The sequence below is a fragment of the Lathyrus oleraceus genome, chromosome 3, assembly GCF_024323335.1.
Source record: "Lathyrus oleraceus cultivar Zhongwan6 chromosome 3, CAAS_Psat_ZW6_1.0, whole genome shotgun sequence".
Lineage (NCBI taxonomy): Eukaryota > Viridiplantae > Streptophyta > Magnoliopsida > Fabales > Fabaceae > Lathyrus > Lathyrus oleraceus.
This window is the reverse complement of record NC_066581.1, coordinates 489,787,649-489,811,433: the sequence shown is the minus strand read 5'-3', so window position 1 is coordinate 489,811,433 and position 23,785 is coordinate 489,787,649. Positions and strand designations below refer to the sequence as shown.

General features: G+C 40.3%; 1 pseudogene; it reads left to right on the top strand.

Moving 5' to 3' along the window:
- Nucleotides 1-23,021: 23,021 nt before the first annotated feature.
- LOC127133870 (uncharacterized) lies at nt 23,022-23,121 on the top strand (annotated as a pseudogene).
- Nucleotides 23,122-23,785: the final 664 nt, after the last annotated feature.

Sequence of the window (23,785 nt, the reverse complement as noted above, 5' to 3'; positions counted from 1 at the left end):
ATGAACATGGCATAGCATAGTGTGACACACATTGTCACACTCAACTTGATCACATCATATCTCTCTAACCAGGAACTCAAAATTAGCAAACTATACATCAAAATCACCAGAAACGAGTCAAGAACATGCATGTAAAATTTCACACATTTTGGATAAGGCATCAAGATTTCATGATCAATATGGCAAAACATACACACAAATGACACATTCAAACAATCCCTAGGCATTTTATTTTTCCACACGTGCACAAAAATATTAAAAATCACCATAAAAAAATACACATCACAAGGAGAATGGTGAAAAAAGTCTCATCAAATTTGGATCAAAAATGAATTAGATGTGAATTTTTGAAGATGCAAGATCAAAATGAAATGAAATGGAAAAAAAAATGAAATAATACAAATTAAATGAAGCAGTGGCATTTTTGTAATTCTGAAGCAACGAGCGCAAAATGCAGCGCTTCATTTTATTCGCTGGCAGCGCACGATTAGCTCAGGCGCGCGGGAAACAGGAAATTCAAAACAAAAGCCAGGCACATGGATCAAACAGCATTGGAAACGCGTTCTTCATCATTCATCAACATTCATCAATTCCAGAAATTCAACATGAGCAAATCTCAACCAAATCCAACAATCTTTATATCAATGGAATCATGTTACAAAGCACAACACGAATATGAACCTAATTTCTCCTAATTCAAACTAACAAATTCGAATCGATCAAAAGAACATTTGAACATCAAACTTTAATTCCAGATTTCTTCCTTAATACTCAGCCAAAATGCACGATTCAAATTTCATTCTACTCTACACTAGGAGATCTATCAAAGCCATATCATGATTTAGAGAATTACTGAAATCGAAATCTGACCTTATGATGATGGCAGTGATGAATCCGTGTGTTTCCAAGTCCAAAATGCCAAAACAGATGATGCTTGATGCTTAGGAAGGTGAATGGAAGAGTTCTTGTAGCTCAAAGCAACTCCAGCTCCAAAATCCTTCAAGATGCCATGGATGAATGAGACTTCAACAGTTGCGAATCTTCAATGCCTTGGCCACGGTTTGGTGAAACAGATCTTCACAAGGTCCTGCAGAAGATGGATCAAGCAAGAAACTAGCAAAGCAATGGTGAATTCAATGGAAAATGTGAAAAAAAAGTTTGAAGAAGTGTGAAGAAAATTGGAGAGAATTGGTGAATTTTCTGTTTGGATCTGAGATTGTGATTTGTCATTACCAATTTCTGTTATGATTATCATTTTATACCAACTCCTAATCCAAGAGTTAATCACAATTAGCAAAATTGGAGTGAATTAGCACAAATGCAATTTATGTGTAATGGCCAAAATATCCTTTTCTAAACCAGTCAATGTAACAGTGCAAAACCAGTTGGAGCAAGTCACATTTGATGCTTATGATGTGTTGGAATGAGCTTTGTATGGAAATCACATGTATTTTGGAAATTGCCTATTTTTCCCACCAATTTTCAAATAGTACACTTGAAAAATGACTTTTTGCTATGATGATTTTTGATGAAATGTGATGATGCATTTGGATAGTACACATCAAATGTGGTTTGCTCAAAGAAAAATTACCCAATTTGGCCTTTCCATTCAAAAGTTATGCCACTTTGAATTTCAACATTTTTGGAAAATGATTTGATCATAACTTGCCAACCACACATGAGAAATTCATGTTCTTGGACTTTTTGGAAAGGTGAGAGCAAGATCTACAACTTTTATGTTGAACAAAATTTAATTTGAAGCATTTCTGGACACGTAATTTTGAGGTGAAAAACTTTCCATTTTTGGCAGTTTCCAATTACAAGTCACTTTCTATTTTTGGAAACTTTCCATCTGACTTTATTTTCTTCATTCTTGATGTTTGAAATGTCAAATGAAACTTGTTCACACATGAAAGAAGTGTCTCTAACTCTCTCCCACCTCCAAATCCATCAATTCAGGCATAGTTGACCACAGTTGACTTTTCTGACTGATAGATGAATTTGGCTATGCATTGATCAACTTGAGCTTCAAACTCCTGATGAAATGGCTCAATGATGAAACCCTAGCCTCCATAAACTCCATATAATCACATGATGATCCCCATATCCATTGTAGGCCCCATCTCCTTGCCAAGCCCTGATTGGCCCAATACAACTGATTCAACTGATTAGGGTTGACCAGTGGTCAAAACCCTAATCTCAAGGTATCTGATGAAGCACTTGGTGATGACAAGACCATGATGATGATGATGTATCATTGCAACCAAGATGAAGATCAATCTCCTTGAGAACCAAGAAACCCTAATTTGTAGCACAACCCTCAGATGATTAGTGATCAATTCAATCAATGAAACCCTCAGCTTGCATCTCAACCTCTTTTAGCTTCTGATCAAGACTTAGGAGGATGACTTGCTCAACGTAGCCACATGATATGCAAATATGCAATGCCTAATGACCTACAAATGATATGCAAAAATGCAAAGCTAGTCCCAAGAGAGAAGGGCAAATTTTGAGGTGTTACAGCTGCCCCTATTCAATCCACTGTGAACCTGTCGATATGAATAGCCTCGGCTTTCAGATGATCAGGATGAAGAGTGATTGAATACCAAGAACAGACGAACAATTTGCACTCTGATGGGAAATAATTAACAATGCCTGTCAGAATCTGCGAAGAAACAATCCTGAAGAAAAATCCGTCTGGTACGGAGAAAGTCGGCCTGAATACCGAAACAGAAATATATGGATAACTGGTAACACAGAGATAACCAAGGCCTGAACACCACACATCCGCTGGGGATTATTATTTTTTCTTTGCTTTTCTTGAACCCCGAAATTCTTCGTTTTCTTCTTTTTTATTTTCTTGAACCCCGAAATTTTCCTTCGCGCAAATGATCCCGGATCACTGCATTTGAACCCCGACATCTTGTTTGCCAAAATAATGAACCCCATTCTCCATTTTGAACCCCAGTCGCCTGACGATAACTTGCGATCGCCATTGTGAACCCCGTTCTCCAGAAAACACCTCGTGTCTCCTTTTCTCCATTTGAACCCCGCTCTCCAGAAAATGCCTCAACATTTCCCTTTCTCCATTTGAACCCCGTTCTCCGCTCTCTTGTGATAATTCCGATGGCAACGCCGAAAATAACACCAAACACCACTCTGAGGGCGACATATCAGAGGGTACACCTTCACAAAAAGGAAGGTAACATGTGCATCTCTTCCTCAGAAGACACCCATAACGACCTCCATTGACCTCAGCCAAAGTCTAAGGTGACACATGAACAGAAGACAATCCTGCGGACCTCATCCCGGATATAATCTTCAACTCCAATCTCCATTTGAACCCCGCTCTCCAGAAAATGTCTAATCATTTCCTTTTCTCCATTTGAACCCCGATCTCCAGAAAATGCCTCAACATTTCCCTTTCTCCATTTGAACCCCGATCTCCAGAAAATGCCTCAACATTTCCCTTTCTCCATTTGAACCCCGATTGTCGCGCTGATCGCGTAACGTCCTTTGATTTTATTCCCATCTCCGTCCGACGGAAAAGTTTCCTCCAGTATCGCACTACTGGGGAACATTGTTGATCTGACATCATGATGCTAAACTCCTCAGAATAACATCTTCCAACTTCTGGCAAAACCAATTCTCAAGCGGTAACCACGGCTTGAGTCGCGCTGATCGCGTAACATTTCCATCTCTGTCCGACGGAAAAGATTTCCTCCAGTATCGCACTACTGGGGAAGTACTGTTGATAAAAATACGTTGGTGCACTCCTCGGAGCAACACCTTCACCTTCGGGCAAAACCACCTCTCAAACGATGACCACGGTTTGAGACTAGCTTAGGCTTGCAAGATGATGCATGATTGATTTTTCTGCGTAATGCTCCACAATTATGGAAATGCTACGCGATTTATTATGCAATATGCTATGCTATTTACATGATGCATGTATGAAAAGTATCCCCCTCAAGGGACTCTTCTGGGGAGCTCGAGACACTCTGCTGAGGAACTCGCCACCACTCCAACCTCCACCCTGCTGGGGAACATCACTGCTGCTGGGAAAAAGGAAACCATCGCTGGGGAAAAACCTCCTTTGCACCCAATCCGCTTGGGGAATTGCTGGGGAGAGATCCACCAACGCACTCTATAGGGATACAACAGTCTTTGACTAGCTGGGGATATCAATCCCGACTCTGCTTGGGAAACCACCACACACAGATACTTCTACTGGGAAAACTGCAACCTTCAGGCCTGGCGACTGGGGGAAGCATCGATCTGAAACCTGCTGGGGATAACCATCCTGACCCTGCTAGGGAGATCACAGACCCTGGATCTGCTGGGGAATTAGTCCTTCCGACTCTGCTTGGGGAGGAGGACAATCTAGTACTGAACACCAGACGACTCGTCGAACCTTTGGTATTCATATCCACTCCCATGTCAGCTTTCCACTTTTGAGAACTCCCAGACTCGTCTGGACCTTTTCTGTTCCATCATCTTGTATTCCCAACTGCTCCGCGCTCGACGGAGAGCGAACTCCTGGGACTTACACAGACTTTTCAATCCTCCGACTTTGAAGAGTCTTCTTGATTAATTCCAAAGATCGTCGTACGTCTCGCCGTCGTTTCACCGTTTCCATTCATTCGTCCCTGACTGGACTCCATGGGGATTTGTTTTGTCAAAAGCTTCCACATCACAGCCTGCAAGTGAGTGAAAACACTACGCCAAAAAGTGCTTTTGGCAGCACCAAAAAGAAAGCGCTTTTTAAAAAAAGCGCTGTAATAGCTTGAAAAAAAATTCGCCTATGTAAAGAAAGCGCTTTTAAGGTAAAAGCGCTCTTATAGGTCTCCACTTATGAAAGCGCTTTTAAGGTAAAAGCGCTCTTATAGGTCTCAGTCTCACATCTATGAGTTTCACACTTATGAAAGCGCTTTTAAGGTAAAAGCGCTCTTATAGGTCTCAGTCTCACACACTTATGAAAGCGCTTTTAAGGTAAAAGCGCTCTTATAGGTCTCATGGGTTTCACACTTATGAAAGCGCTTTTGAGGTAAAAGCGCTCTTATAGGTCTCATGGGTTTCAGACTTATGAAAGCGCTTTTAAGGTAAAAGCGCTCTTATAGGTCTCAGTCTCACATCTATGAAATTTCCACTCACCTGTCCCTCCTCACATAAACGACAAAAAAGAAAAAAATAAAAATCCCTCCTATCCTCTCACGCTCGGATTCCCTCACTCAGAAGGCAGCTCACAATACCTCTCTCTCACTCTTGAACGAAATCCTCACAACTTTCCTCTTCATTCCGCCTCTCTCAAAATCCCTCACGAACCCTAAAAAACCCTATCTTTCTTCTTCATCGCCAAACCCTTCATCATCTCTCTCAATCGCCGCCGAGCTCGCCACCATCCGTAAACCTTCTTCTTCCGTCGCCGCCGTCAAAGTCACGAAACACCCTAAACAACCCTCAAACCACCATCTTCCACTCACCAACCTGAAACCCTCCGGATTTACGACCCACCACACGAAACTCAACGAAACCCACTCATCGCCGCCAACGACCACCGTCGCTCACCGGTACACTCCTCAACCCTTCTTCGCCGAACCCAGTCGCCTCATTTTCATCCCGTCGTATCTTCCGTCCTTTACCGGATCGCGTCCCAAAGAGATTTGCGGTTCTTCACGGACGGTTGGTAAAAAGCTTGCAGGGCTTTGGAGACAAGGTAATATCATTAAATCAACTGGCTGTTTGAAACATTTTTGCATTCCAGTAACGATGTTGGTTTCTCCTGGAATGAATCTTGGTGGCTGTTGTTTATTTCTGTGAACCTCCTGTTTTAATTTTTCATCATTTTTTGGATTTGTATTTAGTTGATTCATGTGAGTCGATTGCGTGATTTTAGGTCCTTTCCAGTATTTAGCATTTTTAGGGCCATTTGTTTATCTGCAAATTAGTTCCCTTCTGTATAAAGGATTTGTTTCGAAAATATGTACCTTTCTTTTCATTTTTGGTTTGGTAATTATGTAGACATGATAATGTATATTACGGTTATATGCCTATGTTAATTACGTTACCATGTAAGGTCGGTTTTGGACCTGTTGCATTTGTATAATTTCTGCTATAATATGTGTTTCGTTTCCTCTTGATAGGGTAACAGAAAGAGATTTCCATTAAACGTAATTGACATTGTTAGGATCTCATTTCATGTTTGCTTTTGTTTTCAAAAAAAAGCTTATAGGTGATGACATTTCAGTTTAGAACTCCAAGTGTAGTCTTCAAATTTCTTTTCATGATAAACCACTTAGTCCAAAAGTCGTCATTGTGTGGGTGTGGCTATGGGATTTGTAAGCGTTATGAATGCTAGGATATTTCGGCCAACCATTTTTCATTGTGAATTAATTGATTGTAATTACATCTGTGGATTCGGTAATTCGATGCCGTTATGCCGCCCAAATTCTAATATATCAATTACATGACTTTACCGCGTTTAGATCTCGCATACTTTTTTTAATTCTAATATATGTTTTTATTTTGTTAGATCAATAAAAGTGTTCCGATCTCAAAGACAAGCTCGAGTACCACGTACTAAATCCAGCAACATTACGTGGATAAAAGTGCAGGTACTTTAATTTTCACAATTTTGCTTATAATAGTGATGCTACTTGATAAGAAAAGATAACTATACATTCTTATTTATTTTTCTATGTAGTGTCCTCTACAGCGCAACGTATCGATTGCGGATACTTTGTAATGAGGTTTATGAGGGAAATCATTAATATGAATCAAATAGAGATTCCAATCACGGTATGGATTTATAACTTAGGATTTGTTTTAATATTTATCGAATATTTCATATTATTTATTACTTTTAACTAAATCATGCATATTATGTTTTGTTATGTAGTACTTTGATGAATACAAGTGTGCTCATTACACGAGACTGCAGTTGGAACAAATCAAGGAGGAATTGTGTCAATATTTTATTGAGAAAAGATTAATTAGTATATAATGGTTTCAAAATAACATGAATACTTTGATGAAGAATGGTTTCTGGTTGGCAAGTGTATAGTTCTTTATATTTTTAACAGATTAGTTATGACTCCAAATAGGCCGTATAACATATTAGTTTTGACTTGTGTATAGTTCTTTATAATTTTAGTGATATCTTTAATTTCATGGATAGATTAATGTGTTCATTCTTGTGTTGGTTTGCTTTAAAAAATTACAAATGCTTGAATTATGACTCCAAATGTGTTCAGTGCCTATTTATCCTTGTGTTGGTTTGCTTGAATTATGACTCCAAATGTGTTCATTCTTGTGTTGGTTTGCTTGTGTTGGTTTAAAAAATTACAAATGCTTGAATTATGACTCCAAATGCTTGAATTAGAGAGGCTTGATTTACAGGTTTATGGGATTATTCCCAAAAAATATTACAGGTTGAAATGGTAGGCTTAAACTGAAGGCAGCGTTTTGTTATTTTACTAGAGGAAAAGACAGCGCTTTTTAGTAAAAAGCGCTGCTAAAGGTTGTCAATAGAGAGCGCTTTTTACTAAAAAGCGCTGCTAAAGGTTGTCAATAGAGAGCGCTTTTTAGTAAAAAGCGCTGCTATAGGTTGTCAATAGAGAGCGCTTTTTACTAAAAAGCGCTGCTATATACCACCTTTAGCAGCGCTTTTTACTAAAAAGCGCTCTCTATTGACAACCTTTAGCAGCGCTTTTTAGTAAACAAAAAGTGCTGCTAAAACCTATAGCAGCGCCACCTACGGCAGCGCTTTTAAGCGCTTTTAAAGGCCAAAAAAAGCGCTCTCATAGGTCTTTTTTGGCGTAGTGAAATATCTAACAGTTCCTACAAAAGAGATCGTTAGATAAAACCGTGCCCCAGGCGTGTCAAGATTTCAACACTTGGGTCACTCAACCTTCCGAATAAGATTTCAAATTTTCAATCTTATAAGCATGCATTGGAAGGGACCTGTATGTCTTAAAATGCAAGATTCTTTATCACAAATAATCGGATGTTTTTGCAATCAAAGCGGTAATGAAAAACAAAAACAAAATTATTTGACTGAATATGCATTTTATTGATATGGAAAAGTGTGTGGCTCAAATTGAGCAATACAAAGGAAGCAATTCCTGAAAAGAGGTAATTGCGCTCAAAAGGAAAAATCTATCCTAATGGCAATGTGAAACCCGTGATCTCATCGAGTTCCAACTCGGTTACACCCCATATGTCCTCAGACTCTCCGTGCTTTCTGCCTTCTGAACAAGACGTTTCTGATTGGTCCCCACCGGGTATTATCCATGATGCTTTAACCAAAGCACAAACGATCATGCCAGACGCAGTTGTTCGTTTCAATCCCTCTTTTGCCTGGACCGCCCTTTCGGGTTTTCAGTCCACCGGGATACCCTTTTTTGCCCAAGTCGCCTTTTCAGGTTTTCGACTTGCTGGGTGTACAATTTTTCTTTTTTTATCCCTAACTTTTGCCCGAACCTTTTCTTTCTGCTTTTTGGTTCGCCGGGATGCCCCTTTTTGCGTGGACTATTTTATTCTTTTCGTCCAGCGGGTCTCTTTATACGAAGTATTTTTTAACTGCGTCTGCATTCACAGGGGATGGAAAATCCTCGCCATCCATGGTCGTTAACAACAAGGCTCCTCCAGAGAAAACCTTCTTGACCACGAATGGACCTTCATAATTGGGTGTCCATTTGCCCCTTCGATCGTTTTGAGGAGGAAGGATCCTTTTCAACACCACATCACCTACATGATAGACTCGAGGTCGTACCTTTCTGTCAAAAGCACGCTTCATCCGCTGCTGGTACAACTGCCCATGACAGATGGCTGCCAGCCTCTTTTCTTCAATCAGGCTCAACTCCTCATACCGGGTCCTTACCCATTCAGCCTCTTGCAATTTCACGTCCATCAGGACTCTCAAAGAGGGAATCTGAACCTCAACAGGTAACACGGCTTCCATCCCATATACCAACGAGAAAGGCGTTGCCCTAGTAGATGTACGCACCGACGTGCGATACCCATGCAATGCAAACGGCAGCATCTCATGCCAGTCTTTGTAGGTTACCACCATCTTTTGCACAATCTTCTTTATATTCTTGTTGGCTGCCTCAACCGCCCCATTCATCTTCGGACGATAGGGAGAAGAGTTGTGATGTTCGATCTTGAATTCCCGACACAGTTCTGCCATCATCTTATTGTTCAAATTAGAACCATTATCAGTAATGATCCTCTCGGGAACCCCATATCTGCAAATGATGTCTCTCTTGAGAAACCTGGCCACGACCTGCTTTGTCACGTTTGCATAAGAGGCTGCTTCCACCCACTTGGTGAAGTAATCGATAGCCACTAATATGAATCTGTGCCTATTCGAAGCCGTAGGCTCAATCTTTCCGATCATATCAATGCCCCACATAGCAAACGGCCATGGAGACGACATCAAACTCAACGGATTTGGAGGCACGTGCACCTTGTCAGCATAAATCTGGCATTTATGACACTTCCGCACGAAATTGAAACATTGGGCCTCCATGGTCATCCAATAATAACCTGCCCTCAGCAGCTTCTTTACCATCGCATTCCCACTGGCATGGGTACCGAACGATCCTTCGTGAACCTCTTTCATCAATTAGCTTGCTTCTCTATCATCAACACATCTGAGCAAGACCCAATCGAAATTTCTCTTATACAAAACCCCATCCTTATTCAAGTAGAACACCATGGCCAACCTCCGCAGAGTCTTTCGGTCCTTTTTAGATGCTCCCTCAGGATACTCTTGAGTCTCCAGATAGCGCTTGATATCGTAATACCACGGCTTCTCATCATCCGACGTTGTATCAACAGCAAACACATAAGCCGGTCTATCCAGACGACCTACCTCAACACTGGGGAACTGATTCCACCACTGCACCTTAATCAAGGCAGCCAGCGTAGCCAAAGCATCTGCCAAAGGATGCTCCTCTCTAGGCACATGATGCAACTTCACCTTGGTGAAAAACGTCAACAATCTCCTCGTATAATCCCGGTATGGAACTAAATGAGACTGATGCGTATACCATTTTCCGTTAACCTGATTAACCACCAGAGCTGAATCTCCATATATGACAAGGTTCTTGATCCTCAAATCAATCGCCTCTTCAATCCCCAATATGCAAGCTTCGTATTCAGCCACGTTGTTGGTACACTCAAATGTTAGCCGGGCAGCAAAAGGAATGTGGGATCCTTTCGGCGTAACCAAAACAGCACCAACATCGCTACCATTCACGTTAACGGCCCCATCAAACATCAAAATCCATTCGGATTCAGGGTCAGGCCCCTCCTCCGGGATTGGTTCCTCGCAATCTTTCGATATGAGAAACATGATGTCCTCATCAGGGAATTCAAACTTCATCGGTTGATAATCCTCAATGGGTTGCTGGGCGAGGTAATCAGACAATACACTCCCCTTGATGGCCTTCTGAGAGGTATACTGAATATCATATTCTGTCAAAATCATTTGCCACCTCGCAACCCGTCCGGTCAATGCTGGCTTTTCAAAAATGTACTTGATTGGATCCATCTTGGAAATCAACAAAGTGGTATGAACCAGCATATACTGCCTCAGTCGGCGAGCAACCCAGACCAAAGCACAGCAAGTTTTCTCGAGCAGTGAATATCTTGTTTCACAGTCGGTAAACTTTTTGCTAAGGTAGTATATAGCATGCTCTTTTCGACCAGACTCGTCATGCTGCCCCAATACACACCCCATAGACCCCTCGAGGACCGTCAAGTACAGAATTAACGGTCTTCCCTCCACAGGAGGCATCAGAATCGGAGGCTCCTGCAAATACTCTTTGATTTTTTCAAATGTCGCTTGGCAATCATTATTCCACCTGACCGTTTGATCTTTTCTCAACAATTTGAAAATCGGTTCACACGTGGCTGTTAGATGAGATATGAACCGTGAAATGTAGTTCAATCTACCTAAGAAACCACGAACCTCCTTCTCTGTTCTCGGTTCAGGCATTTCTCTTATTGCTTTTACTTTCTCAGGATCAACCTCGATTCCTTTCTCGCTTACAATGAACCCCAGCAATTTACCGGACCGCACCCCGAAAGTGCACTTATTCGGATTCAACCTCAGTCTGAACTGTCTCAGCCGGTCGAACAACTTGGCCAGATCTACCAAATGCCCCTCTTCTGTTTGGGACTTTGCTATCATGTCATCAACATAGCATTCAATTTCATGATGAATCATATCATGAAACAAAGTCACCATGGCCCTCTGATAAGTAGCACCAGCGTTCTTGAGACCGAATGGCATCACCTTGTAACAAAAGGTGCCCCACGGTGTGATGAACGTTGTTTTTTCCATATCATCTGGCGACATTTTGATTTGATTATAGCCAGAAAAGCCATCCATGAAGGAAAACACCGAGAATTGAGCCGTATTGTCTACCAACACGTCAATGTGAGGTAATGGAAAATCATCTTTCGGGATAGCTCTGTTCAGATCTCGGTAGTCCACACACATTCTCACCTTCCCATCCTTCTTCGGGACTGGCACGATGTTCGCGACCCAAGGCGGATAATTAGTGACAGCAAGGAAACCAGCATCCCACTGCTTCTGCACTTCCTCTTTGATTTTCATCGCCATGTCAGGTCGAGTTCTGCGCAATTTCTGCTTCACTGGAGGACAATCAGCTCTCAACGGTAGCTTGTGCACAACGATATCGGTATCCAACCCTGGCATATCTTGATAAGACCAGGCAAAGATGTCGACATATTCTTTCAACAATGCCACCATTCTGTTCTTAACACTTTCCTCCAAAGCAACCCCGATTTTCACCTCTTTCTTGACCTCGTCGGTACCCAGATTCACAACCTCAATCTGCTCTTCATGCGGCTGAATCACCTTCTCCTCTTGTTTCAACAACCTGGCCAACTCCCCTGGCAGTTCACTGTCTTCTTCGCCTTCTTCTTCGGCTTGATAGATCGGATTGTCGAAGTCATACGAGGGTGTAACAGGATTGTTATCAATGAGATCCGGAGAATGATCGCATCTGCATGAATGTTGATTCATGCATTGCTTAGAACCGGAACGAGACAAATTGAAAAGAAAAATAAAAACATTGCCATTTTTATTTTGTTTATTTTTAAACTGCAAAAATAAATGAAAAACAGGGAACACCGCTTTTAACTGAAAAACATCCTTTTATTGATGATGCAAAACTTGCAAAATTAAACATGAGGTCGCTCGACTGTGTGAGTCGAGAATGGGATACAAACTGCAAGTGCACAGTTCTATCGCGTAGTTTTAAAAGATATCGATCCCACAGGGACTTATGAATCGATATACCGTTATCTAAGGTTACTTCGTAAAGCTAAGGTGAATAATAGTTGATTGTTTGGGGAAGGAAGCTAAAAACTAAACTAATATCTAGATTAAATATTAATAAAACGGATATCGGTATGTAGTTCGTCAAAACTAGGGAATCAATTCCTTGTCGGTCTCTCGGTCTTAAAATAAATCGTTTCGATTAACTTTATTGGTTAAAGGTTTTATCTCAAACTCTCGCTCTGTTGAAGAAACCATGATCTTATATTAATGTAGCTGTCACTTATAATTAAGTCAAAAATCATATTTTGAAAACAATAAAGTTGCAGAAACTCTTTTTAAGAAAATACTGACCGTTTTAAACACCCTTATCTCAAACTCTCGCTCTGTTGACTTAGGTTATACAATTAAATCTAAATGCTTAACTCTCGTCCTCACATTCAATCTTTAAAAATACTTTTTGGAAAAAAGTCAGAATTTAATTAATTCTAAAACTTGCTCTCGCCCTGAGATAGACTTAATGACTAACTTACACTGTCCAGTTAAAACCTCAAACTCTCGCTCTGTTGGTTTCAACTTCTTTATGTCTTTTACTTTTGTAAAAAATCTTGTTATTAAACCTGTAAGTTAAGACCATAAAAAGATTGATTCTAATTTTAAGTTTGAATAGACCGACTTAGTCTTGATCCCTTTTTCTGCTTACTTTACATACCGATACCTAGGCGAATTAGCCAGACATGCTAACTAAATAATAATTATTATCATGCATACACAGACTCATTTCAGGCAGGCAATGTAAATAAACAATAGAATAAAACATTAAATATTAAATAACAATTAGAGAACCTGAATGCGTAATACAATGGTCTTGAACACTCCACCACAAGCCGGTAGGATTTGTTCTTCGATTCTTCAATTAAACAGTAAATTAAATCAAGGAAATAAAAAAAACTCGAATATAACGTAAGGTTAAATCCGGTATAAAGTTGCACAATAATTTCCGGTGTAGAAACTATTATGCGAAAAATATCTAAAAGCTAAAAACGGGAAAGGTAAATTTGCAAGGGAAGAAGAAAATAAAACTTGCAAAAGAAATAAATAAAATAAACAATATTAAATCTGCTGGAAAAAGAAAAATAAGCAAAAGCTTGAACAGAAAATCGGCAGAGCTTCGGTGTGTGTAAACGGCAAAGAGAGGAGAGCAAACGAGAGGGATTAGGGTAGCTATTTATAGTAGTGTACTAACTGCCTTTTTCTTCTTTTCCACGAGTCTTCAGCGTGCTAAATTCACGGCTTGGGAATAGGACACGAAGTCCTCAACGTTACTTCCATTCTTCTGAGAGCGTAACTTGCGCCAAAAAGCTAGTGGACTGGTGTGACGCTCGTCACACCATGTGTGACGTCCGTCACAAGGCTACTTCGTGTGACGCTCGTCACGCGTCCTGTGACGTCCGTCACAGGCACAGCATTGGTGACTTGTGCGCTTTGGGCTGGGCTTTGGCCTTTGGTTCCTTTTCTCTCCTTTTTGTTCCTTTTTACACCTCCTTTTCTTCTTTTCTTCACTTTTGCTTCAAAATGGGTACCTGATATAAATAGAAGAGGAATACTGCATAATATCTGATAAAATGAGATAAACTAGCGTAAATGATAATATAATTTAATTGAATTAAGTCTTAAAAAGCGATATAATTTCGCGTTATCAAACTCCCCCATACTTAATTCTTTGCTTGTCCTCAAGCAAAATTCAGTATAGAACTTGTTAAAAGTTTTAGCCAGATGAAATTTTAAAGCACACATCAATTCGTACTAGGTTGCCAATGGATTTTTGTTTAGGAGGACTTGAGTTTAATCTTGACATCAACAACTACCGTTACAACTTAGATAACCCTACCTTATGCCAATCAGTTCAAGTACCCTATGATAGCTATCCTGGTTCCTTTAGTCTTATTTTACCCGTTTTCATTCTAGCGAAATCACATTAAGCCCTTTATCTTTTCGCGCACATAGTGGAGTAACCGGTTAGTGATTATGATCCGCTTTTAGCTAGAAGTTCTGGTACATAAGTCGGATACCTTCATTATTCAGTCCATTGCAAATTGCGGGGGATCGAACCGTAGTCCGCCCTACCGAATTCAGTACCAGATTCCTACTGAACCAACTCGTAATGGATCTTTCGTATTGTGCTTTTGCATGATCTGCAACCTTTAGATTAAATGATCTGGTAAGGATCACCTAATTTAATTAGTGCATTTCTTGATATATTCGTATATTTCATGTTACTTTGGGGATCATTCACTTATATTCATCGGCTCTCCATGTAGTTTGCTATTAAGATGGTGCTGACTTCTGTATAAACTACTTGGGGTTACCATAGAACTAAAAGTTCAAGGAGTTCTGTATAATAGGTACTTATCCTGATCTAACATATTGCGGTTCTCAGAGCGTTGTTATGGTAATGATTTTGTTTTGATTTCACTCAAATTTTATAAAGTAAGCAACCTTTATACTTATTGGGTGTGTTAAAATTTTTGTTATGGCTCAAGAAAGTTGAGGGAAATAGATAATAGAAAATTTTTCACATTCAGGACTTAACTTAAAAAAATATTTTGTTTTTTTTTTATAGGGAAATAACAATGAAAAGGGAGAGTACATACTTGAAACAAAGATGAGAATGGAAAGAATAATGTTTCCCCCCCATACTTGAACTAAACATTGTCCTCGATGTTTTAAGGGAAAGAAATACAAAATGGAGAAGAAAAGAAAAATACAACTAAGGCTGCCTTCCACCTCTGGTTCTTGGTCCTGGTGATCTTTGACGTATGTCTAAGCTGTCGAATCTGCTAAACAACTCAGTAAACCGCTGGTCGGTTATGGCATTCCGAGCATCCTGTTGCTGTTGCATTTGACGCATCATCTGCATCATGTCTGCATTCTGTGCCTGCATACCATCGATAGCATCCATAATGTCGTCGTTGGTCGCAGGTCGTCTTCGTCGACGACGTTGGGAGGATGGGCCGGCTGCATTACTGGAAGGGTTTAGCGGGACTGATTGTTGTGTTGGCGGATGATCACCTTGTTCCATTTCTTCAAACTCATCTGTTTGCTGGTTTGTTTGTGAAGGCTCGGTGGTTTCAGGAGCGCTGAGATCATAAAGGTGGCGGTCCGGGTTTGTGACATCCGTTAGGGTGGTATTGGGTAGCACAACACTTGGGACAGCTTGGTTGTTCACCATAAGATAGTATCCTCCGCCTACTCTGTTTTTAATCAGGCGGCTGGAGCGACAATAGCTGATATCCATAGACAGGGGTGGTAGGGATTCTGGCATGCAGCAGACCTTCTGTGGGAAATTGTAGCATGGCACTCAATTCGCGTTGGGTTAGAGAGTACTCGGTGTTAAACATACGGAAGGTTGCCGTACCGGTTAGAAATTCACCTTCACCGGCGGGAGTGGTGTAGTCGTAAGAACTTAGGAATTCTAAGGTTAGGGAAGGGTAGGTGGGTTGGTTATGAGTGCAAAGGAAGGTTAAATCGGCTTTACGGAGCATCCACTCGATACCTTGGAGTAAGCCTAATTGTTGCAAGCAAGTTAAATCGGGGTACCTGGTGGGAGCGACGCCTCGCTGTTGGAAGCGCTCGAATTGCTCTTGCTGATAGTTGTCATCTCCGGATCGGAAGATGATATTTCCGAAATTTTGATTTCCCGCCATTGTAATGAATTTTTGAAGGGATGATTTGGAAAGAAAAAGAAATGTATTTGATATGAGAGAATTGTTTTGTGGTGAATGAAGGAAGTTTTGGTAGGTATTTATAGGAGAAAAATGTGGGAGGTGAAAAGAAAGAGTGGTTGAAAAGTAATTAAATGTGGTAAATGAAAAATGAATGGGGAATGTAAAAAGGTAGGGGTGTAACGTTCGTCTCCAACGGCTCCCTAACGTTCACATGTCTGAGAAGCGTTACGCTCGTCACAAGGGTGTGACGCTCGTAACAAGAGTGTTGCGTGCCGTTCGTCATGGATTGTGTGACGCTCGTCACACAGTTCTTTTGGCAAGGCTTCTTCAGTAGCGCTACACAGACTTAATTAGGAGATGAATATATTTTGATTATTTTGTTTTTGTTTTATTTGGTTTTTTAGATTGTTCTAATTAATTTAGCTAATTAATTTGTATTGCATGCTATTCTACTTCACATAATAATAATTCATTCTAAGTAACAGTAGAGAACATAGCCATTGCATAAAATAAAAGCTTTAATAAAATTGACATAATGTAATACACGAAGGGAAAACAATGAAATGAAAAGGAAAAAAAATAAATGCGAACATGAATTCAAATAACATTAATGAAAAATCTAACCTAAAACTAAATAACTAAGAAAAAAATAACTAAATTCCATCTATCTTCGGATCTCTGGCCGGAGGAGCAAAAGAGTTAACATGATGCCGTAACATACGTAACTGACTTGCCGTGCTGCTCATATGTTCTAGGACTGCAAGTCTCAAGCTGTGGAAATCTTCCCTGAGGGCGTTTTGTTCTGACATCAAAGCTTCAATGACGGTTTTAATATCTGTTCCTGGCATATGATGTCGGAGATCAGGCATAGCTGATTCTTCGGTCAGGACAGGCTGAGGAGGAGGATCAATATCATAGTAGCCGGATGGAGTCTGAGGGTCAGATTCAGCAAGAGAGATATGGTCAACATAGTGCTCATAGTCATCACAAATCTCATAATCCTGGATGGATTCAGTGGATCCAGCAGGAGTTGGGGTTTCATTCAGGTTATAGAGCCAGTTCCTTTGGTTATGAACACTGGTTCTAGGATCGGGCATGGTGAATAGGCAGAGAACCTGGTTACCAATAATAAGCTCGAACTCATCAGACCCTATGTTTGCTATAAACATAGTGTTGAAGAGGAAAGGTATACTCAGAGTAGTAATGCCACAAAAAGGGTTCAGGTCAAGCATAGGCTGACGTAATCCAATAGCATTACCTATCATAGTTATCAGGCCACCTATTCTAATGGGTGCTCGCTCATCCTGGATAAGGTGGTCCAAATTAGCTAACATAAAAGTAGCACCGTTTACTGGACGGTTCTGGGAAGCACAAAATATGATGAAGAGTTCATCACGTGAAACTGAAGTACTATTTGGCTTCTTCCCAAATAAAGTGTGGGTCAGGATCTTATGGAAATAGCGAAAAGTCGGGTTATGTATGTTTCCAGAGAGAAACTCATGTTCTTCGGGCTCATCATTTCCAGTCAGCTTACCCCAAAAGTGTTTCAGCTCTCTATATTCAAAAAGTTCTTCCTGGCTTATAGTGAATGTATCAAAGGAGGTAGGAAAACCCAAAAGGTTGGTGAAGTCTCTAATATTAAATTGGTACTCCATATTGAACATTCTGAACTGGATAAAACCTCTGGTAATTCCTTTTCCATGGCTAGGTAGATAGATTAATGAACTAAGGAATTCTAGTGTGAGTCTCCGGTAGGTGGTGAAATGTCTCAGGATAGGGGAGGTCTCCCATCCTATCTGATTCAGCAAAAATAGGACACTCTGTCTCAGTCCAAGGGCAGTCATAGCCCAATCATCAGCATATAAACTAGGTAGCATCTCTCTAGCGGCTAGTTCTTCAAACCTTCGTTTCTGAGCCATTCCTCTGAACTTGATACCCATACGGTCAAAATGTCCCATCTGGTTAGTGTTAACTAGAGAAAAGAAAACATGAGTTTAAGTCAGGATTTGGCCAAATGCCGAAAGAAGAAAAGAATTATTATTATTATATGGATATATTTTTTTCTTTTTTGAATAAATCAATAATGAATACTAAATAGAAATTAAAAGAATAATTAAGAGAAAAATAGAGAAATGATAATAATAATAGAATAATAAAATAACAGAGTAATTTGTGGGTTGTCTCCCACTAAGCGCTTTGTTTAAATGTCGCAAGCTCGACAAAGAAACTGTTAAATATAGTCTATGAGTCCTGGGGGCGTTTCGTCTAAGTGTAGAATTTGCGAATCTTCGTTGGTTTCCGCATAGTGATAATGTTTCAGACGTTGCCCGTTTACGGTGAACGGTTCTGTAGATTGTCCTTTTATTTCTACCGCTCCACTGGGAAAGATTTTAGTGATATGGAAAGGTCCTGACCATCTGGATCGTAGTTTTCCCGGGAATAATTTTAGTCTGGAGTTAAATAAAAGTACTGCGTCGCCTTGCTTGAAGATTTTCCTTGATATACGCTTGTCATGCCATTGTTTTGTTCTTTCTTTATAGATTTTGGCATTTTCATAGGCGTCTCTTCTGAGTTCCTCTAATTCGTTTATGTCAAGGATTCTCTTTTCACCGGCGGCTTTGTAATTCAGATTTAAATTTCTAATAGCCCAATAGGCTTTATGTTCTAATTCTACCGGGAGGTGACAGGATTTTCCATAAATGAGCTTAAATGGGGTCGTCCCTATGGGAGTTTTATAAGCAGTTCGGTATGCCCATAAAGCTTCTGGTAGTTTTAATGACCAATCTTTCCTTGAAGTGGCGACCGTTTTCTCTAGTATTTGCTTGATTTCTCTGTTAGATACTTCCACTTGTCCACTGGTTTGAGGGTGGTAAGGTGTTGCTATCCTATGTCTCACTCCATATTTAAGTAGTAGTTTTTCGAGTACCTTGGATATAAAGTGCGATCCACCATCACTGACTACTATCCTTGGGATGCCAAATCTCGGAAATATTATATTTTTAAAGAGTCTAGTTACTACTCGGGTGTCATTAGTTGGAGAAGCTATAGCTTCGATCCACTTTGATACGTAGTCAACCGCCACGAGTATGTATTTGTTACCGAAGGAGGATGGAAATGGTCCCATGAAGTCTATCCCCTACACGTCAAAAATCTCTACTTCCAAAATACCTTTTTGTGGCATCTCGTCACGTCTAGATATGTTTCCCGTGCGTTGACATCTGTCACACTCCTTAATAGGCGCATGTACGTCCTTCCATATAGTTGGCCAATAAAAGCCAGCTTGTAGGATTTTAGAGCAGGTCTTGGATGTACTTGTGTGTCCACCATAAGGCGCAGAGTGACAGTGTTGGATTATGTTTTCTACCTCTTCTTCGGGTATACATCGACGGAAAATACCATCGGGGCCTCTTTTGAAAAGTAAGGGATCATCCCAGTAATAGTGTTTTATGTCGTGGAAGAATCTTTTCTTCTGCTGGTAAGATAAAGTAGGTGGAACTATTCCGGCAGCTAAATAATTGACTAGATCAGCGTACCATGGTATGACAGATATAGCTAAGGTGGTTTCTACTTGCATGTCGGAGTTGTTCTCTTCCAAAGTAGCTATGAGTTTGTCATACGAGAAATCATCATTAATGGATGTTCTTTCTGGTTCAAGGTTCTCAAGTCTAGAGAGGTGGTATGCTACTACGTTTTCAGTTCCTTTCTTGTCCTTGATTTCTAAGTCGAATTCTTGTAGTAACAAGATCCATCTTAGGAGTCTAGGTTTAGCATCCTTTTTTGTTAGAAGGTACCTGATAGCAGCGTGATCGGTGTAAACTATTATTTTGGCTCCTACCAAGTAAGAACGAAATTTATCTAGCGCAAATACCACTGCTAGGAGTTCTTTCTCGGTTGTGGCATAATTCATCTGTGCTTCATCCAGGGTTCTGCTAGCGTAATATATAACATGAAGCTTTTTATCCTTTCTTTGTCCTAAAACAGCACCTACAGCATAATCGCTGGCATCGCACATTATTTCGAAAGGTTCATTCCAGTCCGGTGTCTGCATAATGGGTGCGGAGATCAATGCTTGTTTGAGAGTTTGAAATGCTTTTAAACAGTTATCGTTGAATATGAATTCAGCATCTTTCATTAATAGTCCGGTTAAGGGTTTAGTTATCTTAGAGAAGTCTTTGATGAATCGTCGGTAAAAACCGGCGTGTCCTAAAAAGCTTCGTACTTCTCTCACGGTTCTTGGGGGTTGAAGATTTTCGATTACCTCTATTTTGGCTTTGTCTACTTCAATTCCTCTGTTCGAGATGATGTGTCCTAAAACAATTCCTTCTTGTACCATAAAGTGGCACTTTTCCCAATTAAGTACTAAGTTTACTTTTACACATCGCTCAAGAACTCTTTCCAGGTTTTCAAGGCATTCTTCGAAACTTTGTCCGTATACAGAAAAATCATCCATAAATACTTCCATGATGTTTTCGAGAAAGTCGGCGAAAATTGCCATCATGCATCTTTGAAAAGTTGCAGGGGCATTACACAGACCAAACGGCATTCGTCTATAAGCGAAGGTACCAAAAGGGCATGTGAATGTTGTCTTTTCTTGGTCATCAGGGTGAATTGGTATTTGAAAGAAGCCTGAATAACCGTCTAAATAACAGAAATGTGAATGTTTAGCCAATCGTTCTAACATTTGGTCAATGAATGGTAAAGGGAAATGATCTTTTCGGGTTGCTTTGTTTAGTTTCCTATAATCAATGCACATTCTCCATCCCGATTCGATTCGTTTAGTTATAGTTTCTCCTTTTTCGTTTTCAATAACGGTTATGCCTCCTTTCTTTGGTACAACGTGTACAGGACTGACCCATTTGCTATCAGATATAGGATATATAATACCTGCTTCCAATAACTTGGTTATTTCTTTCTTTACTACCTCACTTAGGATCGGATTTAGTCTTCTCTGGTGTTCCCTAGAGGTTTTACCGTCTTCTTCTAACATGATGCGGTGCATACAAATAGAAGGGCTTATTCCTTTAAGATCGGTTATGTGGTATCCTAGTGCGGTTGGATATTTTCTTAAGATATGTAGGAGTTTTTCTGTTTCGAGTCTTCCTAGATCTGCATTGACTATCACAGGTCGTTCAAGTTCTAAGTCTAGGAATTCATATCTCAGATTTTTGGGAAGTGTTTTCAAATCAGGGGTTGGTTTGTTAAGACACTGCGTAGGGTCCGGTGTTATTGCTAAGCATTGTTTAGATTTGTCTTCTAAAAGATAGTCTGATGATTTGTCTTCTCCTGACTCTGCTTCTTTTATGCATTCATCGATGATATCCATGAAGTAACATGTATCTTCTATTGCAGGTGCTTTCAAGAATTGGGAAAGAATGAATTCAATTTTCTCTTCACCTGCTTCGAAGGTGAGTCTTCCTCGTTTTACGTCTATGATTGCACCGGCAGTTGCTAAGAATGGTCTTCCTAGTATAATAGGTGTAGTATCATCTTCTCTAATGTCCATAATTGTGAAGTCAGTGGGAATGTAAAACTGACCTATGCGTACGGGAACGTTTTCAAGGATTCCTACAGGATATTTGATGGAACGATCTGCTAATTGCACAGACATTTTGGTCGGTCTTAATTCTCCCATTTCCAGTCTCTTACATATGGATAAAGGCATAACGCTAATTCCGGCTCCTAAATCGCATAAGGCTTTGTCGATGACAAATTTTCCTATGTGACAGGGTATAGAGAAGCTACCCGGATCCTTGAGTTTAGGGGGCATGTTTTGGATTATAGCGCTACATTCGGCAGGGAGTGTAACGGTTTCGCTATCCTCAAGTTTCCTTTTATTAGAAAGAATTTCTTTTAAGAATTTAGCATATGAGGGCATCTGCGTAATAGCTTCGGTAAACGGAATTGTAACGTTTAATTGTTTAAGGAGATCGACAAATTTTCTAAATTGGCCTACATCTTTGGTTTTAACAAGCCTTTGAGGGTAAGGTATAGGTGGTTTGTAAGGTGGTGGAGGTACATAAGGTTCCTTCTTTTCTAGGGTATCCTTATTACTCTCTTCCTTTTCCTTAGGTTCACCTTCCTCAGTAGATTTCTTAGGGTTTTGGTTTTCTATCCTTGGATCAGACGGTCCTTCCACTTCCGTTCCACTTCTTAATATAATTGCATGAGCTTGGCTTCTCGGATTAGGTTGGGGCTGTCCAGGGAATGTACCAGTTGGTGCAGCAGTAGGTGCTTGTTGTTGAGCTACTTGAGATATTTGTGTTTCTAACATTTTGTTATGGGTAGCCAAGGCATCTACTTTGCTTGCTAGTTGTTTAAGTTGTTCGCCAGTGTGTATGTTCTGGTTTAAGAAATCTTTATTGGTTTGTTGTTGGGAAGCTATAAAGTTTTCCATCATGATTTCCAAGTTGGATTTTCTAGGGGTATTATTGTTAGGATTCGGTTTCTGATATCCCGGAGGTACAGATGGGGTTTGATTCGGAGACTGTCCAGGTGCGTATAAAGCATTATTACTCTTATATGAAAAGTTTGGATGGTTCTTCCAATTTGGGTTATAGGTATTCGAATAGGGGCTTCCTTGAGCATAGTTTACTTGCTCTGTTTGGATTCCAGTCAAGAGTTGACATTCCGCAGGAGTGTGGCCTTGGATTCCACAGACCTCGCAATTCTGAGTTATAGCAACCACGGCGGTTGGAGGTGATACGTTTAAACTTTCAATCTTCTGGACCAAAGCATCCACTTTTGCATTAACGTGATCAAGGTTACTTATCTCGTACATGCCAGTTTTCGGTTGAGGTTTTTCCACTGTTGTTCGTTCGGTTCCCCACTGATAGTGGTTTTGGGCCATGCTCTCGATAAGCTGGTAAGCATCAGCATAAGGTTTGTTCATTAGTGCACCACCTGCAGCGGCGTCTATTGTTAACCTTGTATTGTATAAGAGACCATTATAAAATGTGTGAATTACTAACCAGTCTTCCAAACCATGGTGTGGGCAAAGTCTCATCATGTCTTTGTATCTTTCCCATGCTTCGAAAAGAGACTCGTTGTCTTTCTGTTTAAATCCGTTTATCTGGGCTCTTAACATAGCTGTTTTGCTTGGTGGAAAATATCGGGCAAGAAAAACTTTCTTCAACTCGTTCCATGTGGTGACTGAGTTGGAAGGGAGAGATTGAAGCCATCTTCTAGCGCTATCTCTTAATGAGAAAGGAAAAATACGAAGTCGAATTGCCTCTGAAGTGACACCATTAGCTTTAACAGTATCAGCGTATTGGACAAATACGGATAAATGAAGGTTTGGATCTTCGGTAAGATTTCCAGAGGATTGGTTCTGTTGCACAGCCTGCAACAACGAAGGTTTAAGTTCAAAGTTGTTTGCTTCGATTGCGGGCGGAGCAATACTTGAATGCGGTTCATCTTGCGATGGAGCGGCGTAATCTCTAAGAGCACGAGCTGGTTCTGCCATCTCGGTTAAAGAAGGAAAAATGTTTTTGATATCAGGAAGGTTTATAGGAGGGAGATTGTTTTCAGCACGATATTCCCGAATTCGTCGTAAGACTCGGAGATATAGTTCGATATCGTTGATTCGTAAATAGAGCGGTTCGCCTTGAGAGCGAGTGCGTGGCATACAAATCAACGAAAGAAAGAATAGAAGGAAAAAGAAACCTAGTCTCTACAGCGTAACGGAAGAGTTACGATATCGATTGAATAAAAGTCCCCGGCAACGGCGCCAAAAACTTGATCG